Raw genomic sequence first — 27,374 nt, forward strand, 5'->3', positions numbered from 1 at the left:
ACCCTGGACAGACCCCCCTCCATTAGTACAGACCCCCCTCCATTAGTACAGACCCCCCAGGATAGAACCCCCTCCATTAATAGACGCCCTGGACAGACCCCCCTCCATTAGTACAGACCCTTCAGGATAGACCCCTTCCATTAGTACAGACCCCCCCATTAGTACAGACCCCCCTCCATTAGTACAGACCCCCCTCCATTAGTACAGACCCCCCTCCATTAGTACAGACCCCCCTCCATTAGTACAGACCCCAGATAGAACCCCCCTCCATTAGTACAGACCCTCCAGGATAGACCCCCATCCATTAGTACAGACCCCCAATAGAACCCCCCTCCATTAGTACAGACACCCCCCTGGATAGAACCCCCTCCATTAATACAGACCCTTCAGGATAGACCCCCTCCATTAGTACAGACCCCCCCCCCCCGGACAGACCCCCCTCCATTAGTACAGATCCTTCAGGATAGACCCCCTCCATTAGTACAGACCCCCCCATTAGTATAGAACCCCCCGGACAGACCCCCCTCCTTTTGTACAGACCCCCGATAGAACCCCCTCCATTAGTACAGACCCCCCCCCCCCCCGGACAGAACCTCCAGGATAGACCCCCTCCATTAGTACAGACCCCCCATTAGTATAGACCCCCCCCGGACAGACCCCCCTCCATTAGTACAGACCCTCCAGGATAGACCCCCCTCCATTAGTACAGACCCCCCCCCCCCCCCCCCCGAGGATAGAACCCCCTCCATTAGTACAGACCCCCGATAGAACCCTCCTCCATTAGTACAGACCCCCCAGGATAGAACCCCCCTCCATTAGTACAGACCCCTCAGGATAGAACCCCCCTCCATTAGTACAGACCCCCCAGGATAGAACCCCCCTCCATTAGTACAGACCCCCCAGGATAGAACCCCCTCCATTAATAGACGCCCTGGACAGACCCCCCTCCATTAGTACAGACCCCCCAGGATATACCCCCCTCCATTAGTACAGACCCTCCAGGATATACCCCCTCCATTAGTACAGACCCTCCAGGATAGACCCCCCAGGATATACCCCCTCCATTAGTACAGACCCTCCAGGATAGAACCCCCTCCATTAATAGACGCCCTGGATAGACCCCCTCCATTAGTACAGACCCTCCAGGATAGACCCCCCCTCCATTAGTACAGACCCCCCCCCCCCCCATTAGTATAGAACCCCCTGGACAGACCCTCCAGGATAGACCCCCCTCCATTAGTACAGACCCCCGATAGAACCCCCCCTCCATTAGTACAGACCCCCCCGGACACAGCCCCTCCATTAGTACAGACCCCCGATAGAACCCCCCTCCATTAGTACAGACCCTCCAGGATATACCCCCTCCATTAGTACAGACCCTCCAGGATAGAACCCCCTCCATTAATAGACGCCCTGGACAGACCCCCCCTCCATTAGTACAGACCCCCGGACAGACCCCCCTCCATTAGTACAGACTCCCCCATTAGTATAGACCCCCCCAGACAGACTCTCCAGGATAGACCCCCCCCTCCATTAATACAGACCCCCAGGATAGAACCCCCTCCATTAATAGACACCCTGGATAGACCCCCAGGATAGACCCCCTCCATTAGTACAGACCCTCCAGGATAGACCCCCCCCCCTCCATTAGTACAGACCCCCCCATTAGTATAGAACCCCCTGGACAGACCCTCCAGGATAGACCCCCCTCCATTAGTACAGACCCCCGATAGAACCCCCCCTCCATTAGTACAGACCCCCCCGGACACAGCCCCTCCATTAGTACAGACCCCCGATAGAACCCCCCCTCCATTAGTACAGACCCCCCCGGACACAGCCCCTCCATTAGTACAGACCCCCGATAGAACCCCCCTCCATTAGTACACACCCTCCAGGATAGACCCCCTCCATTAGTACAGACCCCCCAGGATAGAACCCCCTACATTAGTACAGACCCCCGGACAGACCCCCCCCGGACAGACCCTCCAGGATAGACCCCCCTCCATTAGTACAGACCCCCGGACAGACCCCCCTCCATTAGTACAGACTCCCCCATTAGTATAGACCCCCCCAGACAGACTCTCCAGGATAGACCCCCCCCTCCATTAATACAGACCCCCAGGATAGAACCCCCTCCATTAATAGACACCCTGGATAGACCCCCAGGATAGACCCCGTCCATTAGTACAGACCCCCCCCGGACAGACCCCCCTCCATTAGTACAGACCCTCCAGGATAGACCCCCCCCCCCCCATTAGTATAGAACCCCCTGGACAGACCCTCCAGGATAGACCCCCTCCATTAGTACAGACCCTCCAGGATAGACCCCCCTCCATTAGTACAGACCCTCCAGGATAGACCCCCCTCCATTAGTACAGACCCCCGATAGAACCCCCCTCCATTAGTACAGACCCTCCAGGATATACCCCCTCCATTAGTACAGACCCTCCAGGATAGAACCCCCTCCATTAATAGACGCCCTGGACAGACCCCCCCCTCCATTAGTACAGACCCTCCAGGATAGACCCCCCTCCATTAGTACAGACCCCCGGACAGACCCCCCTCCATTAGTACAGACCCTCCAGGATAGACCCCCCCCCTCCATTAGTACAGACCCCCCCCCCCATTAGTATAGAACCCCCTGGACAGACCCTCCAGGATAGACCCCCCTCCATTAGTACAGACCCCCGATAGAACCCCCCTCCATTAGTACAGACCCCCCCCGGACACAGCCCCTCCATTAGTACAGACCCCCGATAGAACCCCCATTAGTACACACCCTCCAGGATAGACCCCCTCCATTAGTACAGACCCCCCAGGATAGAACCCCCTCCATTAATAGACGCCCTAGACAGACCCCCCTCCATTAGTACAGACCCCCCCCCCCGGACAGACCCTCCAGGATAGACCCCCCTCCATTAGTACAGACCCTCCAGGATAGACCCCCCTCCATTAGTACAGACCCTCCAGGATAGACCCCCTCCATTAGTACAGACCCCCCCCCCCCCCCCCCCCGAGGATAGAACCCCCCTCCATTAGTACAGACCCCCCAGGATAGAACCCCCCTCCATTAGTACAGACCCCCCAGGATAGAACCCCCCTCCATTAGTACAGACCCCCCAGGATAGAACCCCCCTCCATTAGTACAGACCCCCAGGATAGAACCCCCCTCCATTAATAGACGCCCTAGACAGACACCCCTCCATTAGTACAGATCCTTCAGGATAGACCCCCTCCATTAGTACAGACCCCCGGACAGACCCTGCAGGATAAACCCCCCCTCCATTAGTACAGACCCCCCAGAATAGACCCCCTGCATTAGTACAGACCCTCATCCGATAGACCCCCGATTAGTACAAGCATTTACAGCAGGCATGAGAGAGGAGGAGGGGAACGCGTCTTGCACGGAAACCCCCCCCCCCCCCAAGCGAAGTCACTGGCGGCGGTTTCCTGGGCACAGGACTCGGAGGGAGGGCAGGAGTTGCGCGGAAGACGTGTATTGGCGCTGAATCTTCTAGGTATTTGGATTTCCCGCGAACATTCACGTCACAAAGGGAGTCTTTAATTGGTGAATTTAGGGAGGCGGGATTTCAAGCGGCAAATAAGATTACAGCGTTTATACCAGCTGAGCACTGCTACTCAGGAGTCACTTTCTGCAATCTTCCCGGGGAAGCAGTATGGAGTTCCCGTACACCCTTCTCCTAGGAGGTGAGTGTTGATCTATGGGGGGCGGTAATGCCGGGGGGAGGGGGCTGCAATGGGATCTACTGCGGGACTAATGACAGCCGACCGTCCTGTCCGGACAATGATCGCCGAACACCGGAGACCCCGATCTGTACCGGGCATCTTATCGTACATTATTAGATCTCCATCCTGACCACGCCCCCAACACCGATAGGGAGGGGAAACGTTATATCCAATACATCCCGGGATGGGTATACGAGGGGTTAGGGTGAAATCAGTGCAGAGCCCCCCCCCCATATAGAGAATCCCACTTCCCCCATATAGAGAATCCTTCTACCCCCCCCCCCCCCCCATATAGAGAATCCTTCTACCCCCCCCCATATAGAGAATCCTTCTACCCCCCCCCCCCATATAGAGAATCCCTCTACCCCCCCCCCCATATAGAGAATCCTTCTACCCCCCCCCCCATATAGAGAATCCTTCTACCCCCCCCCATATAGAGAATCCCACTACCCCCATATAGAGAATCCTTCTACCCCCCCCCCCCATATATAGAGAATCCTTCTACCCGGCCCCCCCCGCATATAGAGAATCCTTCTACCCGGCCCCCCCCCCCGCATATAGAGTATCCTTCTACCCGACCGGCCCCCCCCGCATATAGAGTATCCTTCTACCCGACCGGCCCCCCCCGCATATAGAGGATCCTTCTACCCGACACCCCCCCCCGCATATAGAGGATCCTTCTACCCGACACCCCCCCGCATATAGAGGATCCTTCTACCCGACACCCCCCCCTGCATATAGAGGATCCTTCTACCCGACACCCCCCCCTGCATATAGAGGATCCTTCTACCCGACACCCCCCCCTGCATATAGAGGATCCTTCTACCCGACACCCCCCCCTGCATATAGAGGATCCTTCTACCCGACCCCCCCCCCCCTGCATATAGAGGATCCTTCTATCCGACCCCCCCCCCCTGCATATAGAGGATCCTTCTATCCGACCCCCCCCCCCTGCATATAGAGGATCCTTCTATCCGACCCCCCCCCCCCCTGCATATAGAGGATCCTTCTACCCGACCCCCCCCCCCTGCATATAGAGGATCCTTCTATCCGACCCCCCCCCCTGCATATAGAGGATCCTTCTACCCAACCCCCCCCCCTGCATATAGAGGATCCTTCTACCCGACCCCCCCCCCCCTGCATATAGAGGATCCTTCTACCCGACCCCCCCCCCCCCCCTGCATATAGAGGATCCTTCTACCCAACCCCCCCCCCCCCCCACTGCATATAGAGGATCCTTCTACCCGACCCCCCCCCCCTGCATATAGAGGATCCTTCTACCCGACCCCCCCCCCCCCTGCATATAGAGGATCCTTCTACCCGACCCCCCCCCCCCCCCCTGCATATAGAGGATCCTTCTACCCGACCCCCCCCCCCCCTGCATATAGAGGATCCTTCTACCCACCCACCCCCCCCCCCCCCCATACAGTGCCTGGATGGATGATAGAGATGATAGAATTTGAATATGATGCAGATACAGCCAGGTAATGAGCGATCATTTTAACACTTATAATTAGATACATGTGGGATGACCTTGTACACATCCCCCTCCTTCTGTATAAGCCTATAGTATCTCACAAAAGTGAGTACACCCCTCACATTTCTGTAAAGATTTTCTTCTATCTTTTCATGTGAAAACACTGAAGAAATGACACTTGTCTACAATGTAAAGTAGTGGCTGTACAGCTTGTATAACAGTGTAAATTTGCTGTCCCCTCAAAATAACTCAACATACAGCCATTAAATGTCTAAACCACTGGCAACAAAAGTCAGTACACCCCTAAGTGAAAATGTCCAAATTGGGCCCAAAGTGCCAATATTTTGTGTGGCCATTATTTTTCAGCACTGCCTTCACCCTCTTGGGCATGGCGGTCACCAGAGCTTCACAGGTCACCACTGGAGTCCTCTTCCCCTCCTCCATGATGACATCACGGAGCTGGTGGATGTTAGAGACCTTGCGCTCCTGCACCTTCCGTTTGAGGATGTCCCACAGATGATCAATAGGGTTTAGGTCTGGAGACATGCTTGGCCAGTCCATCACCTTTACCCTCAGCTTCTTTAGCAAGGCAGTGGTCATCTTGGGGGTGTGTTTGGGGTGGTTATCATGTTGGAATACTGCCCTGCAGCCCAGTCTCTGAAGGGAGGGGCTCATGCTCTGCTTCAGTATGTCACAGTACATGTGTGGCATTCATGGTTCCCTCTGAGGGGTCTACTCATATGTCTGAGATACTGTGAGATGAGATCTAGTATTACACAATATCCGATCCATTCAGCAATAAGTATTCGGGGGGGGGGGGGTTAAACCTGTGCACAGCACCGCCTCCCCCCCCCAATAGAGGATGGTTCTACCAGGATGCGATCTATAGGATCTAGTGACGTATAATATCAGATCCATCCAGGAATAGTAATGGGGAATCGCTCCATCCCCTATAGATGTCACACAAGATCTACTCAGATATGTTCCATCAGATGTGTAATACTACATCATATTCTGATACATCCAGGATCACCCTGTACACAAAACAACCCTGTATAGATGATCCCTCCACCTGGCTGGGATACATTGGATCTAGTGATACAAAATATCAGATTCATCCAGGAATGGTTACAGTGGGAAAAATATTCTTTGATCCTCTGCATATTTTGTAAGTTTGCCTAATTACAAAGAAATGAAGGGTCTATAATTGTTTTATCATAGGTGTATTTTAAATGATTGAGACAGAATATCAACTAAAAATCCAGAAAAAAAAAACCCAAAAAACACATCATTCAAATGTTATAAATTTAGTTGAAGTTTAGCGAGTAATACAAGTAGGGATTGACCGATAGTTTTTTTTTTTTTTTTTACTTTTTATCGCTTATTGCTGTCACAAGGAATGTAAATATCCCCTGTAATAGGCAGAGACAGGTACTCTTTATTGAGGGATCAGGGGTCTATAAGACCCCCAAATCCCTCCTCTGCACTTGAAAGGATTTAAAAACCATCAAGATCAGCGCTTTTGAATACTTTATTTTTAAAAACTGGTGCCTTTAAGACAGGGCCGTCTTTAAGGCAGGGCAAAAGGGGCAGCTTTCCTGGGCCCTGTCATTGTTGTGGGGCCCAAAACAGCTGCCTCATACTTGCCAACTATGCAGGTTTAAATAACCTTGTCCCTTTAAGTTTTATTCCTGTGCTGTGTCCCAATATCTCAGTGTGAAGTGCTGCTACTAATGCTGCCCAGCTCTGCCCTATTGTGTGTAGATGACTCACCTGCAGACCCTGTGTTTACATGTAAATAACCGGCATTCGTATGTAAATAGCGATGACAATACTGAGTAAATAGCTGCGCCTGGTGGCATTGATATGCAAATAAAGGCGGCATTCCTATGTATATCATGCTCCCCTGCTGTGAGGAGGTGATGTGCTGTAACCTCTAGCAACTAATCAGTGAGCAGTAATGATATGCTGTAATTGCTGGCAACCAATCGCAATCGCTGCCTGATCCGATACGGAAAACTAATTTTAAGTCAAGCTGCTATTTATTGTATGTCTCAGAGAAGGTGGAGAGGGAAATTGCTTGTACAGTTTGGTATGCCAGGCTATAATAGAGGGGCTGGCACTGAGCATTTAGAAAATTTGATTTATAATAGCGACCGGGGGCAGAGACAAACACGCAGGGAAGGAGGGGGAGAGAGGAGAGCTGCAGGTGACAGAAGAACATACGCTGACTACTGTAGTAAAGGCTCAGCAGCCCTGATTTGTGTGGTCAGCAGAGGGAGGATACAGGAAGTGGCAGGATCAGACAGGTTTTTACAGTTTAGAGGGGGGCAGATTACATTGCACAAGCACAGTGCTGTGCCGTTTAATCTGCTTTAAGGGACTAGAAATTTTCTCTCTCCTTTGTGTGTTTTTTGTATTGTGCACCACCCGCCCCACCCTCCCCACCAAGTACTAAGTCAGGTTTTACTAGGGGTTAAATACTTATTTTGCTCACTGAACTGCAACTCAATTTATAACATTTGTATCATGTTTCTTTTTCTGGATTTTTGGTTGATAGTCTGTCAGAAAATACACCTACGATAAGAAATGAAGGGTCTATAATTTTTCTCAAGTGGGCAAATAATCTTCCCCACTATATACAGAGGGGGGGAGGTCATCTGTACACACCACACCCCCCTCCTCCTCCTGTGGATGAGATTGATACATGTTTGGTGACACATATCAGATCCATCCAGGCAATGGCACAACTAGGACCTTCAGGGCCCCAATGCAAGAAACCATGAAGGGCCCCCCTGACGGGACCCTTTAATCCGAGCTCGGTGGCGGAACAACAGGGCCCGATTGCAAGTGGATGGCTGCATGTAAAGGAACCAATTTCTCAATTTCCCCCCGCAGGCATTCAGCGGGTGCAGGGGGGGAAATGGAGAGATGGGTTCCTCTATGTCGGTGTTTCTCAATCTTTTTTTCAGTCAGGGCGCCCTTTAAGTACATCCATAGGTGAATGGGGCTGCACTGCAACTGTGTGCATTGCATATAGTTGCAGCATAAAGATGATGCATTTAAAGAGGAAGTAAACCCTGATGAGTTTACTTCCTCTTTTTTTCCCTGCAAAGGTAAAGCATAATGGACTACTATGCATCGCATAGTAGCCCATTATGTGTCACTTACCTGACACAGGAGCCAGCGAAGTCGCCGCTGTCCCCTGTAGTCCGCCGCATCCATCTTGCTGGTGGCGTCTCGCAGCTCCGCCGCTGTCATTCGACGAAGCCGCGATGACGTCACTCCCGCGCATGGGAGTCGACAAATGCGGCAGCTCCATTCTTGGAACTGCCGCGCTCAGTGCGCCTGCGCGCCGCTGTCTACGGCGCATGCGCCGTAGACAGCGGTGCCCGTTTTCGGGCAAATATCTCCTAAACCATATAGGTTTAGGAGATATTGCTTGGACCTACAGGTAAGCCTTAATCTAGGCTTACCTGTAGGTCAAAGTGGTTTGTAAGGGTTTACAACCACTTTAAAAAGGGGTTGTAAACCCTTGTGCTTTTTCACCTTAATCATAATGCATCTCTTCCTGTCGGGTACTGCACTGTAGGGGGAGACAAAGCACACACTGCTTTCACTTTAGATGTAATCAGTGATGACTCCCAGCTCCCGGTGTTCTGTTAGATACTGTCCCCATCACATAGTGTCCATCGAGAAGCCGAACATCTCCGAAGAAGAAGGGCGCCTGCGCACTGTGTCCAGGTTCAAACTCCACCATCCAAGTGGACATAGAGCTAGAATATAAAGGAGCCAAGCGAAGCGAGGCCGTGCCCGAAGTGTGGCGAGCGAAGCGAGCCCGCAAGGGGCCCTCTTACTATGAGCAACCCTACGTCCACTTGGATGGTGGGGCTTCAACCTCGACTCAGTGCGAAGGTGCCGTTCAGCTTTGGAGAGGTTTGGCTTCTCCTTGTCCCCCGGGCTGTGCCTGCGCATACGGCCCGGACACTATCCAATAGGCGGACACTGTCAGAACACCGGCACAGTGCCGATTACAGTTCAGATGAAGATCGGGGAGCTCGGTTTCAGCCGCCCCGCTCCTTGAGATATACAGGGGGCAGTCAAGGGCCCCCTGCAGCATGGGGCCCAGTCGCCTTGGCGACCTCAGCGACCCCTATAATTCCACCACTGCATCCAGAAATGGTAATGGGGAATCGCTCTGTGCCCCATAGATGTCACACAAGATCATCCTGGATATGTTCCATCAGATGTGTAATGATACATCCTACTGCGATACATGCAGGATCACCCTGTGTAGAGGATGGTTCTACCTGGATGGGCTACATGGGATCTAGTTATACATAATATCTGATCCATCCAGGAATATGGGGGGGGGGGGGGTCACCTATACACAAGCCACCCCCTACCTATATAGGAGGATGGCTCTACCTGGAAGTGATACATGGGATTCTAGTGATACATTATACCAGATCCATCCAGAAGCAGTTATGGGGAGGGGGTCAGCTGTACACAGCCCCCCCCCCCCCCTGTATAGAGGATAATTCTACCTGCATAGGATATAGTGATGCATAACAGGATTCATCCAGAAGGAATAGTTATACAGGCGATGTATACAGCTGTGAACCCTATTTATGTCAGGATGATGCCCCCCGCCCATTACTATTTGCTGAATGCGTCTGATATAGGTTTATGTATTTTAAATATGATGTATCAGCACTAGGGAATTATGATTTTCTGTACACAGGCCTCTCTTGTATAGATATCTACCTGGACGGGATCTAGTGGTACAGAATATCAGATCCATTCAGGAATGAGTATAGGAGGGGTCATCTGTACACAGCACCCCCTCTAATAGAGGATGGTTCTACCAGGATGTGATATATATATATATATATATAGAAACTAGTGACACTATCAGATCCATCCAGGAATAGTAATGGGGAATCACTCCATCCTCTATAGATGTCACACAAGATCTACTCAGATACACCACATCAGATCTGTAATAATACATCATATTCTGATACATCCAGGATCACCCTGTACACAGGCAAAAAACAAAACAAAAAAAGCTGCTGTAATTCAGATGCCCGACAAGGGGCTGGACACCTGAATAGGGGGCAGCAGTGGCAACAATAGATAGATTCATGCATTGCACGAATCTATCTATTGGTGATAATGCGGTGAGGGGGGGGGGGGGGGCAGTGCTCCTGCACCCTCTATGGACGCACCGCCACTGCCCCCAACCCCCCTCCCCATATTACTATTCCCTGGATGGATGAGATATACAGATGGGTGTCAATGCTCAGTATATGTTGTATCAGATACAGCCAGGTAATGATCGATCATTTTCTCACCTTTGATAATTAGATACATCCAGGGTGACCCTGTACACAGACCCCTCCCCCATTCTGTATAGAGGATGGTTCTACAGAATAATCGGATCCATCCAGGAAGATGTACACAGCTCTGTCCCCTATAGATGTCAGGGTGACACACCCCCCCCCCCCCCTATACATTACTATTCTTTGAATGTATCGGATATAGATATATACATTTCAAACTTATGACTATAATGTATCAGATATAGTCAGGTAATGATCGATCATTTTCTAAAACTCTGATAATTGGATACATCCAGGATCGTCCTGTACAATACCTGCTTCCCCTCCCCCAGGGGCATATGGCTCCTCTCCAGCGATCCCTACGCCTGTACAGTGTGAAGGGAGAGTGAAGAGCACATCATACAAGGGAGGAGAAGAGATCGGTGGAGGAGCCCGGACAGGAGACAAGCCGGTACTTACCCGGAGCTCGGGAACTGATCAATCCTCATCTTCCCCCCCGCACACACGGCTGCTCTACCCGCCTTTTTTATTATCTCCCGCGCGCCAACATCTCTTCCTCCTCGTAATAACCAATCCACAGCACCGTACAGCCCAAACCCCGCCCCCTGCCTCGTACTCAGTGACAGTTCGGGGAGAATTGTTACATTTTATATCCGCGAGAAATCGATACAAAGTAACGGAGGGGAGGAGCACGTGACCTCTCCGCTCTGCTTTATTATTATTATTACTATTTTTATTTACTAATATTAAATTTTTTATTATTACTAACATTACTATTTTTATTTGCTAATATTACTATTATTAAGCAGATTTTAAGACCGATATAAACAATGAGTGGTAAAGCTTTGTATTTATAACACATTAACCACCTAAGCTCTGGAAAGTTTTACCCCCTTCATTACCAGGCCATTTTAGCACTGTGCTGTTTTAATTGGCAATTGCTCATTTATTCAACACTGTATGCAAAGTCAATTTATAATTAATATTTCTATTATGATTTGTACTATTAAGCTGAAATGAAGGCAGTTATATGACGATGAATGAAGCGCATAATATCCAAGTAAAACTCAAGCCAAAAGTTTTTTTTTAATTTATTTTGGCCATAGCAAGGGAGGGTTATAACCCCTGTCAGATTTTTATTACCAGCTGTGTCCCATAGCCAAAACAGGAAGTGAGAAGAAATCCCCCTCCAAACACAGGGGATTCCGGGTTGTCACAAGAGCTAGGGTCCCCATTGGAGGATTTCTGCTCTATTCCTGTTCTAGTGACAACCCAAAGTTTGAGAATTTCTATCACCTTTGCTGAAAAAGGTAAGAAGGGAGGGTGAATCTCCCTAATGGGAATACAGAGAGCAATAACTGACAGAGGGTTCTAACCCCTCTCCACTCTGTCCCATAAACATATAGTATGACTGTAGCCTGGTGATGTAGAGGTGTTTGCCTAATCAGAATTGTGTTTTTGACCCCATAGACCAGGAGTCTCAAACTGGCGGCCCTCCAGCTGTTGCAAAACTACAAGTCCCATGAGGCATAGCAAGACTGACAGTTAAGAGCATGACTCCCAAAGGCAGAGGCATGATGGGACTTGTAGTTTCGCAACAGCTGGAGGGTCGCCAGTTTGAGACCCCTGCCATAGACTTTTAAATGGTAGCGGCAGTACTGCCTGCAGAACATGACATGGGGAATAATGTTTGCTGTGGCCGTAAGGCTCGATTCACATAGGAAGCGACACGACACGGCACGACTTGCAGCGCCAAGTCGCCCCCGTTCTGTACTACAGAACCGTTCTAAGAGGAGCGACTCAAGTCGCTCCGACTTAGAAAAAAAGTTCCTGTACTACTTTTGCGGCGACTTGCATTGACTTCTATACAGAAGTCATTTTGCAAGTCGCCGCTGAGGTCTCGGCAGGTCGGGCGGCTGCAAGTCGTGCCGCCTCCTGTGTGAACCGAGCCTAAGGCATCACAGTAGCAGCATATGTGCAACCCCAATCATCCACCATGGCAGCTTTTGGGGGGGGGGGGAGGAGGAGGAGTGGTAAGACCACACAAATGTAGCTTAACCATTTGACAACCAGGCACTTAAACCCCCCTTGTGACCAGACCAATTTTCAGCTTTCGGTGCTCTCACACTTTGAATGACAATTACTCGATCATGCAACACTGTACCCAAATAATTTTTTGTCCTTTTTTTTCATACAAATAGAGCTTTCTTTTGGCAGTATTTGATCACCTCTGGGTTTTTTATTTTTTGCGCTATAAATGAAAAAAAAATTGGGGGAAAAAAACGCATTTTTCTTTGTTTCTGTGATACAATTTTGCAAATTATTAATTTTTCTTCATAAATTTTGGCCACGATTTATACTGCTACATATCTTTGGTAAAAATAACCCAAATTAGTGGATATTATTTGGTCTTTGTGAAAGTTAGAGAGTCTACAAGCTGTGGTGCGAATCATAAAAAATTGATCACATCTGATGTACTGAATGAATGAATGAATGAAATACTTGTATAGCGCACAATGCGAACTGAATCGCCTCTAGGCCTGGTGGCCGATCTCATTTCTTGCGACCCAAACAAGTCAGGAAAGTACAAATACCCCCCAAATGACCCCTTTTTGGAAAGTAGAAATTCCAAGTTATTTAGTAAGAGGCATGGTGAGCTTTTTGATGTTGTAATTTGTTCCCACAATTCTTTTCAAAATGAAGATTTTTTTTTCCCCACAAAATTGTCATTGTAATGGGTTATTTCTCCCACATGGCATGTGTATACCACAAATAATGCCCCAAAATACATTCTGCTACTCCTCCTGAGTATAACGATACCACATGTGTGGGACTTTTCCACAGCCTAGCCACTCAGAGAGGCCCAACATACAGGGAGCGCCATCACGTGTTCTAGGAGCATAAATTACACATCTAACTTGTTGACTACCTATTACACTTTTGAAGGCCCTGGAGCACCGGGACAATGACACGTGGCACTGATGACACGACACTGATGTGGCACTGATGACATATGGTGCTAATACATGGCACTGATGATACGTGGCACTGATGACAGATGGCAATAATACGTGGCACTGATGACATGTGACACATGGCACAGATGGCACGTGGCTCTGATGACAGATGGCACTAATGTGGTACTGATGACACGTGACGCTGATGTGGCACTGATGACAGATGGCACTAATATGTGGTACTGATGACACGTGGCACTGATGACAGGTGGCAGTGGGGACAGATGGCAGTGACATGTATTGTGGGCACTTTATTTTCATTTTTTTTTTTTACTCACTGCAGCCGTTCATCTCTCCCTCCTCACACGCTGTCTGTGTGAGGAGGGAGAGCCGGCGATGAGAGATGATCTCATATGTTTACATATGAGATCATCTCTCATTGGACAAGCCGATCGTGCTGTAAATGGCCGCTGTGATTGGCCATTTTCTTTCGGCTATAGCGTGGACGCCTAGTGGTTAATCACCTATTGATCCTGCAGCCCCACCTCCTGTGTGAATGAGCCCTTCTACCCCAGGATTTTTTTTTATGCATGCTATCTCCAGGGTTTTTCTGCAACACACTGTGTGCTGCCAGTACAATCTTGTATTTTATTTCTTATAATCGGCAGTGGCGTCACTAAGGTGGGACAAAGGGGGCTCCAACCCCCAACATTATGCTGGTCCCCCTCATGTGCCCCCCCCAATTAAAATGCCTTTTGTTGCAGCGTGTGGCCTGTATCTGGCTTGGGCCACTGTCAGAATAATGCCACGTACACAAGATCAAACAATCGGGTGGAAAAGTCCGGCAAACTCAAGTCCGCCGGACAATCCCCCCCGTGTGTAGCCTCCGGCGGACTATTTTTTACCCGAAAGTATGGCAGACTTAGAAAGTAGTTTTGCACTCCAATCTTCCCGCCGGACTTGCATTTCGGCGGACAATCCGGCCGTGCGTATGCCAGTCCACCGTACTTTTGAAATTAACGGACTTTTCCCGCTCGGAGAAAAGTCCGCTCATTTTGAGCACGTCTCCAGGTAGGCGGGGCCAGCGAAGGATGTGTCACTGGCCCCGCCACCTGGTATGGGCTTAAAGGGGAACCCCAACGCTGAAAAAGTTGGCGTGGGGGTCCCCCCCAGGTCCACACCAGAACCTTGTCCGAGCACGCTACCTGGCCGGCCAGGAAAGGGGGGGCGAGCGCCCCCCCTCCTGAGCTGTACCAGGCCACGTGCCCTCAACATGGGGGGGATGCCTTGGGGAAGGAGGGACCACACAGCCCCCCCCACCCCAAAGCACCTTGTCCCCATGTTGATGAGGACAAGAGCCTCTTCCCGACAACCCTGGCCGTTGGTTGTCGGAGTCTGCGGGCAGGGGGGATATCGGAATCCGGGAGCCCCCTTTAATAAGGGGGCCCCCGGATACCGGCCCCCCACCCTATGTGAATGAGTATGGGTACAATGTACCCCTACCCATTCACCTGTAAAATAATGTAAAAAAAAAAACACATAAGGGTTAAAATAGTTTATTGCACAGCTCCGGGGGTCTTCTGTCCGTCTTCGGGGGTCTTCTCGCCGGACTCGGCTTTCTTCCTCGCCGCCGCCCTCTTCTTCCGACTTTGGGGGTCTTGTCCCCCTCTTCGGTTCTTCTTGCCGGGCCACCGCGCCTACTTCTAGCTCTTTTACAAGCGGTGGCCCGGTCTTCTGTTGCCGCCTTCTGTTCTTCTCTTCAGATGTTGCCTCGTCGAGTCCTCCGCTCACAATGGCACCGATGCGATGCGCGGCGACTTATATAGGGACATCACCGGATGATGTCCCCGCCCATTATGGTGTCACAGTCCCAGAGGATGCGGGTGTGAGTCCGTTCATTTCAAAAGTACAGCAGATAGTCCAGCGGACTTAGTACGCCGTATTAGTCCACTGAAAAAGTGCCGTGTGTGGGCAAGTAGCCGTTCGGAAAGTCCGCCGGACTAAGTCCGCTATGTGTGTACGCGGCATTACACAGTGCTCTCCTGAGAAGGAGAGCGTCCTGTCACTCCTGCGGGAGATCCGCCCTCTTTACTCTGCATAATACAGCTGTGCTCACCCCGCACAGCCACAGCCGTCAGACTATAGAGGATCAGGGATCACACAGGATGGAGCTCTACATCATTGCTGTCATAACAGCTCTGCACTCCACACAAGTCCTCTGCACCCATGTATCATCCCCGGGGGAGGGAGTGGGGCACTGTATTACATTGAGCTCTGTACAAGCTGGGGGAGGGGTGACTGCTGTCTTTTCTTTAAACTTGGTAAGCTTTGTAAAGTCAGTACAGGTGCAGTATGGGGGGGGGGTCAGTTGATAGAGGGTGCTATTGAGGGGTTTCAGTATATTTGGGGTGTCAGTGGATGGGGGAGGTGTCAGTATATAGAGGAGGTGCCAGTATATTGTGGGTGTCAGTATATAGAGGGGGTGTCAATGTATTGGGGTGTCAGTATATTGGGGTGTCAGTAGATAGGGGGAGGTGTCAGTATATAGAAGAGGTGTAAGTATACATGGGTGTGCCCGATCTGCTCCCCCCGCATCCTCATTGGCAGGGAGGGGAGCGGCTTGCAGACAGGAAGGGCTCCATCAGCAGCACAGGATTCTGGGACATGTAGTCCCCAACTAAAGCAGCCCCACACAGCCTCCTGTGGGTCAGGGAACTACAGAGCCCAGCATGCTGTCTGGCGAAGGGATTCACAAAGCAGAGGCTGCCTGGGAGAAAGTCGAGTTTCACCACGAGGCAGAGAAAGACTGACAGGATGAGAGGGGCAGGTGAGCTTACACTTTAATGGCCACTGGAGCGATACTAAAAAACATCCATTTATTTAAATAGTCAGAGGGATTTGGGATAGTACGCAGGTAACATTCTCCTTTGTTTTGTTTTTTTATTGTATTGGGGCATTGCTGCAGGAGTACAGGGCTTAATATTGTATATTTGTATGCATTTGATACCCATTGTCAGGATATATATAGTGTGTGTGTGTGTGTGTGTGTGTATATGTATATATATATGTATGTTGCATTTTATAGTTGCCCCCTACTTTTGGCCCTGTGCCCCCCTAAATATGAAAGCTGGAGATGCCAATGCTGTGCACACACAGTAAGCCACATTATTATACAGATGTCATAACGACTCCCACTTTGCCCACTGTGGGCGGTGCCAAAAAAAGAGTGACAGTCTGACCCATCCCATACATGTTCACAATCCCACCCACTCTGAATTCCAGCACTGCCTTGCACATCAATGCAGCCTTGCCAGTCAACAGTGCCCATCAGTGCAGCCTCGCCAGTGCCCATCAATGCAGCTTGATCAGTGCAGCTTTACCTGTGCCCATCAATACAGCCTGATCAGTGCTCATCAATACAGCCTAATCAGTGCCCATCAGCTCAGCCTTACCTGTGCCCATCAGCACAAGCTTGTGAGTGCTCAGCAATGCAGCCTTGCCAGTCACCAGTGCCCATCAGTGCAGCCTTGCCAGTCACCAGTGCCCATCAACACCACCTTGCCCATCAATGCAGCCTGATCAGTACCCATCAACGTATCCTCATTAGTGCAGTCTTGCCAGTCACTAGTGCCCATTAGTGCAGCCTTGCCAGTGCCCATCAGCGCAGCCTCACCAGTGCTCAGCAATGCCCATCGGTACAGCCTCCCCAGTCGCCAATGCCCATCAGTGCAGCCTCCCCAGTCGCCAGTGCCAATCACCAGTGCCCATCAGCGCAGCCTCGCCAGTGCCCGCAAATTCAGCCTTGCCAGTCACCAGTGCCCATCAACGCAGCCCCAGCAGTGCCCATCAGTGCAGCCTTGCCAGTCACCAGTGCCCATTAGTGTACCCTTGCCCATGCCCATCAGCGCATCCCCAGCAGTGCCCATCAATGCAGCCTTGCCAGTCACCAGTGCCCATCAGTGCAACCTCACCAGTGCCCATTAGTGCAGCCTTGCCAGTCACCAGTGCCCATTAGTGCAGCCTTGCCAGTGACCTTGCCCATCAGCACCACCATGGGGAAAGGAGAGCTGCCACCCACCGGTTTACACTGAGTGGGGATCTTCTGCTGCAGTGTCCACTAAGTCCTGCCTCCTGGACCCATGGCTCATATAATGGATGTCTCAAGTCCCATTATTGGACCAGTGTGACGTCCATCATAGGAGCCGGAGGCAGGACTTCTGTCACTGGGCCATGCTGGTGTTATGCCGAGGGCGAGTTGGAGTTCTCGGCAGAACACACCAAGTAGTCAGCACCCTCTATTGATGTCGCTTGTGGCGTCTGATCTGGGTAGTGTACCCCTGCCCTCATGGCCGGATTAAGAATTTCATGGGCCTGGTGCTGAGGATTATAGGATTATAGTTGGGCTTTTTATTACAAAAAAAAATATATAACTATTTTTTTATTATAACAAATTAAATTTAAATTAAGAGAGGAAGGATGAGAGAGAGAGAGAGAGAGAGAGAGAAAGGGGGATGAGAGAGGGGTGGGAGGTAAGGGAGGCAGATCAGAGATAGAGGGGGGATTAGAGAGGGAGGATGCGAATGAGCATGCTGGCAAAGAACCCAGAAGGAAGACCGGGGGAAGATGGAACAAAAGTGTGCCCATTCTATAGCTGGTAATATTGAAGATATTTAATATAATTTTAAAGAATGTTTTTTGTGTGTAAGAGGCATAGGCGAGGAGTATGGATGGTATAAAAGTGGTAGGTATGTGCAGGTGAGGGAGAGGAATGTGGAGGGGATAACCGTGAGCACTATGTACAGGAGAGGAGCGTGGATGGTATGCCAGTGGGCAGTATGTACAGGAGAGGAGGGTAGGATGGGGGCAGTATGTACAGGAGAGGAGGGTAGGATGGGGGCAGTATGTACAGGAGAGGAGCGTGGATGGTATGCCAGTGGGCAGTATGTACAGGAGAGGAGGGTAGGATGGGGGCAGTATGTACAGGAGGGTAGGATGGGGGCAGTATGTACAGGAGAGGAGGGTAGGATGGGGGCAGTATGTACAGGAGAGGAGGGTAGGATGGGGGCAGTATGTACAGGAGAGGAGGGTAGGATAGGGGCAGTATGTACAGGAGAGGAGGGTATGATGGGGGCAGTATGTACAGGAGAGGAGGGTATGATGGGGGCAGTATGTACAGGAGAGGAGTGTGGAGGGTATGACGGGGGGCAGTATGTACAGGAGAGGAGTGTGGAGGGTATGACGGGGGGGCAGTATGTACAGGAGAGGAGTGTGGAGGGTATGACGGGGGGGGCAGTATGTACAGGAGAGGAGTGTGGTGGGTATGACGGGGGGGCAGTATGTACAGGAGAGGAGTGTGGAGGGTATGACGGGGGGCAGTATGTACAGGAGAGGAGTGTGGAGGGTATGACGGGGGGCAGTATGTACAGGAGAGGAGTGTGGAGGGTATGACGGGGGGCAGTATGTACAGGAGAGGAGTGTGGAGGGTATGACGGGGGGCAGTATGTACAGGAGAGGAGTGTGGAGGGTATGACGGGGGGCAGTATGTACAGGAGAGGAGTGTGGTGGGTATGACGGGGGGGCAGTATGTACAGGAGAGGAGTGTGGAGGGTATGACGGGGGGCAGTATGTACAGGAGAGGAGTGTGGAGGGTATGACGGGGGGCAGTATGTACAGGAGAGGAGTGTGGAGGGTATGACGGGGGGGCAGTATGTACAGGAGAGGAGTGTGGAGGGTATGACGGGGGGCAGTATGTACAGGAGAGGAGTGTGGAGGGTATGACGGGGGGCAGTATGTACAGGAGAGGAGTGTGGAGGGTATGACGGGGGGCAGTATGTACAGGAGAGGAGTGTGGAGGGTATGACGGGGGGCAGTATGTACAGGAGAGGAGTGTGGTGGGTATGACGGGGGGCAGTATGTACAGGAGAGGAGTGTGGAGGGTATGACGGGGGGCAGTATGTACAGGAGAGGAGTGTGGAGGGTATGACAGGGGGCAGTATGTACAGGAGAGGAGTGTGGAGGGTATGACGGGGGGCAGTATGTACAGGAGAGGAGTGTGGAGGGTATGACGGGGGGCAGTATGTACAGGAGAGGAGTGTGGAGGGTATGACGGGGGGCAGTATGTACAGGAGAGGAGTGTGGAGGGTATGACGGGGGGCAGTATGTACAGGAGAGGAGTGTGGAGGGTATGACGGGGGGCAGTATGTACAGGAGAGGAGTGTGGAGGGTATGACGGGGGGCAGTATGTACAGGAGAGGAGGATGTAGGAATCTGGGAAGGAAAAATGTAAAGGTTTATGGAAGGATGTTTAAAGGACTGTGTATTGGTTAAGTGGGCCATACATGAATTCAAATTAATCCAATTAAGCAGAGACCAGCCATAGTCAATCTATGTATGGGCTAGCTGGTTGTACACAAGTCAATCTATTAATCACCTTGAGTACAACCAGCCTGTCAGGTTTTTCCCCAAAACAGTCAGTGCTGCCAGCTATAGTTGGCAACACTGATCGTTGTATTTTGTGGGTTGGGAAGGCTCCCCACTGGCTGAACACAATAACACTGCGGAGCGATTCCCCCATCCACAGGTCAACAGGTGAGAAGGTGTGTGGGGAGAGAGGTCTGTCAGCAGGGGGGAGTGAGATGGTCATGGAGGGATATCAATCAGTGGGTGGGGAGTAGCTGGGAGTGATATATTTTGGAGTAGGGTCTGTCATCTGCAGGTTGGGAAATGGTCACCTGTGATATAAGTTGAAGGGAGGGGCTAACATGGAAAGTAGCCGGGGAGTGACCTGGTTGGTGGTGAATGCGAAATGGATGATGTGTTTCAAGTTTCTTTCACATTTTCAGTAATGCTTACTGCCCTCTGAAAAGTGATCTGTGGTGTATTGCTTTTCAACGAGTGGTATAGCAGCAGTCTTTCATGATGTGCTACTGCCGCCTCCTTTTTTTTATTTTTATTTTTTTACATTGCTGAATGGCAGTTTTACATTTTTGGACTTTGCTGCTACTGCGAGCGAGTTTGACAGGCGGTGCTGCCTGTCATACTCTGCTGGCTCCAAGCTGTCCATTGAGCTCAGTGCCTCTGACAAGAAGTGAGGAGAGGCACTGTGAGCTCATCCTCTCAGTCTGCTGCAAATAGAGTGTGCCAGGTGGTATTTAAACTGGCCGCTCCGTCTGTAGCTTCTGACAGGCTGCACAAGGAGCCTCATATCTCCAGGACCATAGGTGATCAGAGCCCCAAATTTTGACCATTAGTGGGGTAGACATTCAGCTACCTTTTGGGCTCTATGTGGCCCATGGTCACTGAGCCATGACCCTCAAAGTCAATCATTTTTTTTGGGGGGGGGGTTGTGATTTCTTTTGTTTAAGGGGCCTGAAGCTGCAGCTCCAATAGCCCCTATGTTAATCCAGCCCTGCCTGCCCTTGGTGCGTGTACCCCAGGTTGAGAACCAATGCTCTAAGGCATAACTCCCAACTTTTTAAATGGGAATGAGGGACACCTACTAGCAAACTTATGTAGGCATAGGATACACCCCTACACCATACAACATTTATTTCCTCAGTTTAGGCCGATTCTTTTACATATTTTTGGTAAAAAATAAAATTGCAGTAAGTGTTTATTGATTGGTTTGCGCAAAAGTTATAGCGTCCACAAAATAGGAGATGGTTTTATGGCATTTTTATTAATATTGTTTTTTTTTTATTTTTATTTTTTATCGTGATTGCGGCGGATACAACGGACATTTTTTACACATTTTCGGGACCGTTGTCATTTATACAGCAATCAGTGCTATACAAATGCACAGATTCCTGTGTAAATTACACTGGCAGTGAAGGGGTTAACCACTAGGTGGCACTGTAGGGGTTAAGTGTGTCCTAGGGAGTGGTTCTAACTGGGGGGGGGTGTGGTGGCTACATGTGGCATGTCACTGATCACCGAGAGCAGAGATCAGTTACCGTATATACTCGAGTATAGGCCGACCCGAATATAAGCCGAGGCCCCCAATTTACCCCCAAAAAAACTGGCAAACTTATTGACTCGTGTATAAGCCGAGGGTGAGACATGCCTGTCCATCCCTGTGTGTGTGTCCGTCCATCCCTGTGTGTCCGTCCATCCCTGTGTGTCCGTCCATCCCTGTGTGTCCGTCCATCCCTGTGTGTCCGTCCATCCCTGTGTGTCCGTCCATCCATCCCTGTGTGTGTCCATCCATCCATCCATCCCTGTGTGTGTGTGTCTCCATCCATCCATCCATCCATCCATCCATCCATCCCTGTGTGTGTGTGTCTCCATCCATCCATCCATCCATCCCTGTGTGTGTGTGTGTCTCCATCCATCCATCCATCCATCCCTGTGTGTGTCTCCATCCGTGTGTGTGTGTGTGTGTGTGTGTGTGTGTGTGTGTGTGTGTGTGTGTGTGTCCAGCCTACCTTTGTCCCGAGCCTCCGTCCCGTGCCTTGCCTCCTTGCCTCCGTCCCGTGCCGTGACTTGCCTCCTTGCATCCGTCCCGTGTCGTGCCGTGCCTTGCCGCCGCCGTCCCGTCCCGTCCCGTGCCGTGCCTTCCCTTGCCTCCGTCCCGTGCCCTCTTCGTCGGCGGCCATTGTAAAGTTCAAAAGCTGCGCCGCCGCCTTCGCCTGTGATAGGCGGAACACTGAATTTCCCAGCAGCCTGTGTTCCGCCTATCACAGACGTCGTATCATCCTCGTCCGTAGTACGAGGATGATACGATGTCCGTGATAGGCGGAACACAGGCTGCTGGGAAATTCAGTGTTCCGCCTATCACAGGCGAAGGCGGAGCCGGAGGCGCGGCTTTTGAATAGAATGGCCGCTGTCTGTCTGCTCGACACGCTGATCGAGCGGGCAGACAGCGATGACTCGAGTATAAGCCGAGGGGGGCACTTTCAGCCTCAAAAAAGAGGCTGAAAATCTCGGCTTATACTCGAGTATATACGGTATACTGTCACTAGGCGGAACGGGGAGATGCTTGTTTTCATTAGCATTTTCGCTTTCTTCCTCTCCGTAAGACGAACCCGTGTATCCCGCAGGCCGTCTCTTAAAGGTCAACATACAGGTACGCTGGTTTGCCTGTACGTGCCATTCTGACGCAATATATCTACGTGAGGTGGTCAGCAAGTGGTTAATAGAGAATTATACCAAAAAACTATTAGTTAAACCTACAAGTGTGTGTGTGTGTGTGTTTGTTTTTTTTGTTTGTTTGTTTGTTTTTTACCACTACTATTCATTTATGTTGGCTTCTGAAATTTACAAATGCAGCAATGTAGAAATTGGATGAAAGGTTTAGCATTGGGAAACACTTTTTGATAGATAAATAGTGCATATTATATACAATCATATATAGATCAGACCAAAATGAGGGACAAATGGGGAGGACAGAGGGACAGAGGGTCATTGTTCCTAATCAGGGACAGTTGGGAACTATGCTTTAAGGCCAAAGAGGTGATCAGAGATGATCTGGAGTTTGCCTCTGTGACCAGCCGTCCGCAGTGTCAGATCATTTCTCGCTGGTAAGAACAGTAAGCCTGAGAAACACTGGCATGTGGGGGGAGGGGGGATTTCCCCTCTCGACGCCTCTGAAAGCGATCCAGTGGCTAATGAGCCACTTGGCCTGCTTTCATGAGAATGCCAGCCACCGGCTGAAAAAAGAAAAACCTGGGTTACGCCTGATAGCACTTGCAAACCACTGTGTGTGTATATAGATAGAGATATTGTGGTCGGCAAGTGGATAGTATCAGATCCCCCTCCTCCTGTATGGAGGACACTTCTACTTGGATGGGATACATGGCATCTAGTGATCCATAATATCAGATCCATCCAGGAATAAATATACAGGGGGATCATCTGTATACAACTCCCCTCCCTATATATTAGTACAGCTCCGCCCCCCGATTGCATAGAATATCCTTCTACCTGCAGGTGATGGGATCTTGAGTGATACATAATATTATACAGAATCTATATAGTGCCAGCAGTTTGCACAACACTTTACAATGTAAACACTACAGTTACAATACAATAAAATACAAGAGGGTTCAGAGGGCCCTTCTCATAAGAGCTTACAATCTCATAGGGTGGGGAAAGTGGTACAGTACCTTGCAAAAGTATTCACCCCCTTGGCATTTTTTGTGTTTTGTTTCCTCACAACCTAGAATTGACATGGATTGTTTGAGGATTTGCATCATTTAATTTACAGAACATGCCCACAACTTTGAAGATTTTTTTTTTTTTTTAATTATTGTAAAGCACACAACAAATAGGACAAAAAAACAGAAAAAGTCAATGTGCATAACTATTCACCCCCCTAAAGTCAATACTTTGTAGAGCCACCTTTTGTGGCTATCACAGCTCCAAGTATTTTTGGATAAGTCTCTATGAACTTGCTACATCGTACCACTGGGATTTTTGACCATTCCTCTTTGCAAAACTGCTGCAGCTCCTTCAAGTTGGATGGTTTGCACTTGTGAACAGCAATCTTTGTCTGACCACAGATTTTCTATTGGATTGAGGTCTGGGCTTTGACTAGGCCATTCCAACACATTTACATGTTTCCCCTTAAACCACTCAAGTGTTGCTTTAGCATTGTGTTTAGGGTCATTGTCCTGCTGGAAGGTGAACCTCCGTCCTAGCCTAAAATCACACACAGAGTGGTACAGGTTTTTCTCAAGAATATCCCTGTATTTAGCACCATCCATCTTTCCCTCAACTCTGACTAGTTTTGCAGCCCTGACTGCTAAAATACATCCCCACAGCATGATGCTTCCACCACCATGTTTCACAGTGGGGATGGTGTTCTTTGGGTGATGTGTTGGGTTTGCACCAGCCATAGCATTTTCTTTGATGACCAAAAAGTTAAATTTTCATCTCATCAGACCAGAGCACCTTCCTCCATACATCAGAGCACCTTCCTCCATACATCAGACCAGATCACCTTCCTCCATACATCAGACCAGATCACCTTCCTCCATACATCAGACCAGAGGACCTTCCGCCATACATTTTGGGAGTCTCCCACATGCCTTTTCGAAAACTCAGTGTGCCATTTTGTTTTTTGCTGAAAGTAATGTCTTTCTTCTGGCCACTCTGCCATAAAGCCCAACACTATGGAGCGTACGGCTTATTATCATCATCCTATGTACAGATACTCCAGTCTCTGCTGTGGAACTCTGCAGGTCCTCCAGGGTTAGTAAATTTTGTATCCATTTTCCTGTACGGACACATTTTAGAGAGCCCTTGTGAAGTGTGTAGAATATGATCCCATTCTTCCTGAGACAGGTCAATGGCCAACTCCTTCGCCCATTTTTTGCTGGTCAGATCATCTGAAGTAGAAATCTTAGTAAAAAGTAATGCATACATCTCAGACGATATTTCTTTGGGGTTCAGACCCATTACACATGTTTTCAAATGGTATTTGCTCTCTGCTCCATTGGTGGGCCATAGAGGAGTTAAGCAAGAAGTGTCTGATTTGGAGAAAATTTAAAAAAGGGTATGTCCCTGTTTAGGAATTTGGATGAAAGGGATTGGAAGGAGACCAACTCCCCTTGTCAAAGAAGAAGCCAGCTCTGATGGGGTCTGCTACAGGGCTGTCGATGTTATGCAGGTATTTTATACCCGGGGGAAAGTCTGGATTATGGTCTAAAGGAGTCAGCGGTCCGGGTGAGGAAGTGATACTCGCCTTTTTGCAGATAGTATGAAAAATTTGTAAAGTCGGGCCTATTAGGGTGTGTGATGTAATCTCTTGTGGGATTCGGTGTGGGCTTATCCAAGGGAGGTGATGTATTGGGAGGGAAGAGAAAGCCTCCTCTAGGCCAAGCCAGGCTTTAGTTCTGTTATGGATATTCCAGTCAACAGTTCTAGCCATATGGCAAGCCCAATGATACTTTTGTATGTCAGGGAGACCAATACCTCCCCTCATTTTAGGTGTCACCATTTTCTCCCAGCATATACATGGATTCTTGTCAGCCCAGATAAATTTCAAGCACAAGTTTTTGTAAGTAGTGAAAAAAGAGAGGGGAAACTTGATCGGTACTGTCTGTAGCAAGTATAAGTCTGGGGAGAATATTCATTTTCAAGATCGAAGCCCTCCCAAACCATGAGAAGGTGCCCTTATTCCAGTCGTGAAGGCCTTTTGGTATGGTGTTAAGGATGGAAAGGACATTTTCTGGGGTAAAGATCCATTAATTTGACAGGCAATTGGATTCCTAGGTAGGTGATGGCATGTTTTTCCCAGCCAAAAGGGAAGTTCGATTGAAAGTGTGACAGAACAGGGTCGGGCAGGGTGATATTATGAGCCTTAGATTTAACAAAATTAATTTGGAGGTTGGAGAGGGATTTAAAGAGGGAGAAGTTGCTTAAGAGATTGAGGATTGTAGTTATGGGATCCGAGGGGAATAAAAGGAGGTTGTCGACATATGCGGCCAACTTGTATTGGTTATCCTTGATCAAATTCCTTTGATGGACAGGTTGGCTCTAAGCCTCCAGAGCATAGGTTCTGACGTAAGGACGAATATCATGGGGGATAAGGGGCATCCCTGTTGAGTTCCGTTTGACAAGGAGAAGGCGTCTGACAGGTGACCATTGACCTTAATCCTTGCCGTTGGAGATGAGTACAGAGCGAGAATGTATTGGAGTATATGGTCGCGAAATCCCATTTTGCATAGTGCTTCTGCCATGTAGTCCCAGGCCACTCTGTCAAATGCCTTCTCTACGTCAAGGAAAAGGGAAAAACCCCGGTGTGTTAGAAGATAACCAATGATGTATGCTAATGGCCTTCAAGGTATTATCTTGGGCCTCTCGGCCAAGGATGAAGCCTACTTGATCCAATGGGATCAGAGTGGGGAGTAAAGGGAGTATACAGTTCGCCCAAGATTTTGCATATAGCTTCACGTTGACATTTTATGAGCGATATAGGCCTATAATTTGGGACCAGAGTCGCATCTTTGCCCTGTTTAGGTATCACAGTGATGTGGGCTTCAAGGATGTCCGGGTGTTTAGTGGGGGACGTGGGCAATGTGTTGAAAGTTTTTAGGAAGTGCGGGATGAGCATGTCCAAGAATGTTTTGTAGTAATTTGTGGGTAAGCCATCTGGGCCTGGACTTTTGCCTGGTTTCAGTTGTTTAAGAGCTTTGATGGCTTCTTCCCCTGTGATCGGTTTTTCTAAATTCTCTGCTTCTTCATCAGAGAGGGGTCATGGGCTGTATTGAGTCGGGAAGTCTGCAATCAGTGTCTTTCTGTCATCGGGGGTGGGTAGGTTGTAGAGATTTGAAGTAGAATTGCCTAAATTGATTTGCTATGCTGGTTAAGGTTTCTATTTTGTTACCATAAGGGTCTGAAATAGAGTGGATTGCCAAGGAGGCTTGTTTATTTTGAAGAGTTCTGGCTAGAAATTTGCCTGATTTGTTTCCAAATTCGTAATAAATTTGTTGTGTAAGGGCGTATTTACGTCTGGTCGATTTCCTCAAGGAGGTCTTCCCTGGCTCTCAACAGTTCTAAAAATGTGTTTTCCGCTAATGATTGTGTTTCATTTCAAGAGAATGAATACGATCCAATAAGTCGGCAATACATGCTTGTCTGGCTTTCTGCCTTTTCACGGCCAGTGATATGAGTTCTCCACAAACATTTGTGTGCAGCCCACAGAGATAGCGGATGAGTATCGAGGATGCATTCTCCTGCAAATAGTGTTTAATTCATGTGTTAATTTTATGTATGTGCTCCAGGTCATTGAGCAGGGAATTGTCCAGGCGCCAATTAATTGGTTTCATGGGCATTGTCGGGCATGTGATGGTGATGGAGATGGGATGGTGATCTGACAGGATCATGGGATCTATGGTGGCAGTAAGT

At 49.5% G+C, this 27,374-nt stretch overlaps 1 protein-coding gene and 1 long non-coding RNA gene across 3 annotated transcripts in view; one reads left to right on the forward strand and one right to left on the reverse strand.

The window, feature by feature from the left end:
• Nucleotides 1–11,109, reverse strand: part of LOC143981626 (uncharacterized) — a 32,396-nt gene extending 21,287 nt beyond the window's left edge. Inside the window, exon 1 of the long non-coding RNA XR_013274332.1 lies at nucleotides 11,029–11,109. This is a non-coding gene — a long non-coding RNA (uncharacterized LOC143981626). The remainder of the gene's footprint in view (nucleotides 1–11,028) is intronic.
• LOC143981627 (uncharacterized) overlaps nucleotides 1–27,374 on the forward strand; it is an 82,751-nt gene that overhangs the window by 27,959 nt on the left and 27,418 nt on the right. The window lies entirely within an intron of this gene.

Source organism: Lithobates pipiens, unplaced genomic scaffold (assembly GCF_037356315.1).
Source record: "Lithobates pipiens isolate NorthernLeopardFrog02 unplaced genomic scaffold, aLitPip1_a1.2 Scaffold_16, whole genome shotgun sequence".
Classification (NCBI taxonomy): Eukaryota; Metazoa; Chordata; class Amphibia; order Anura; family Ranidae; genus Lithobates; species Lithobates pipiens.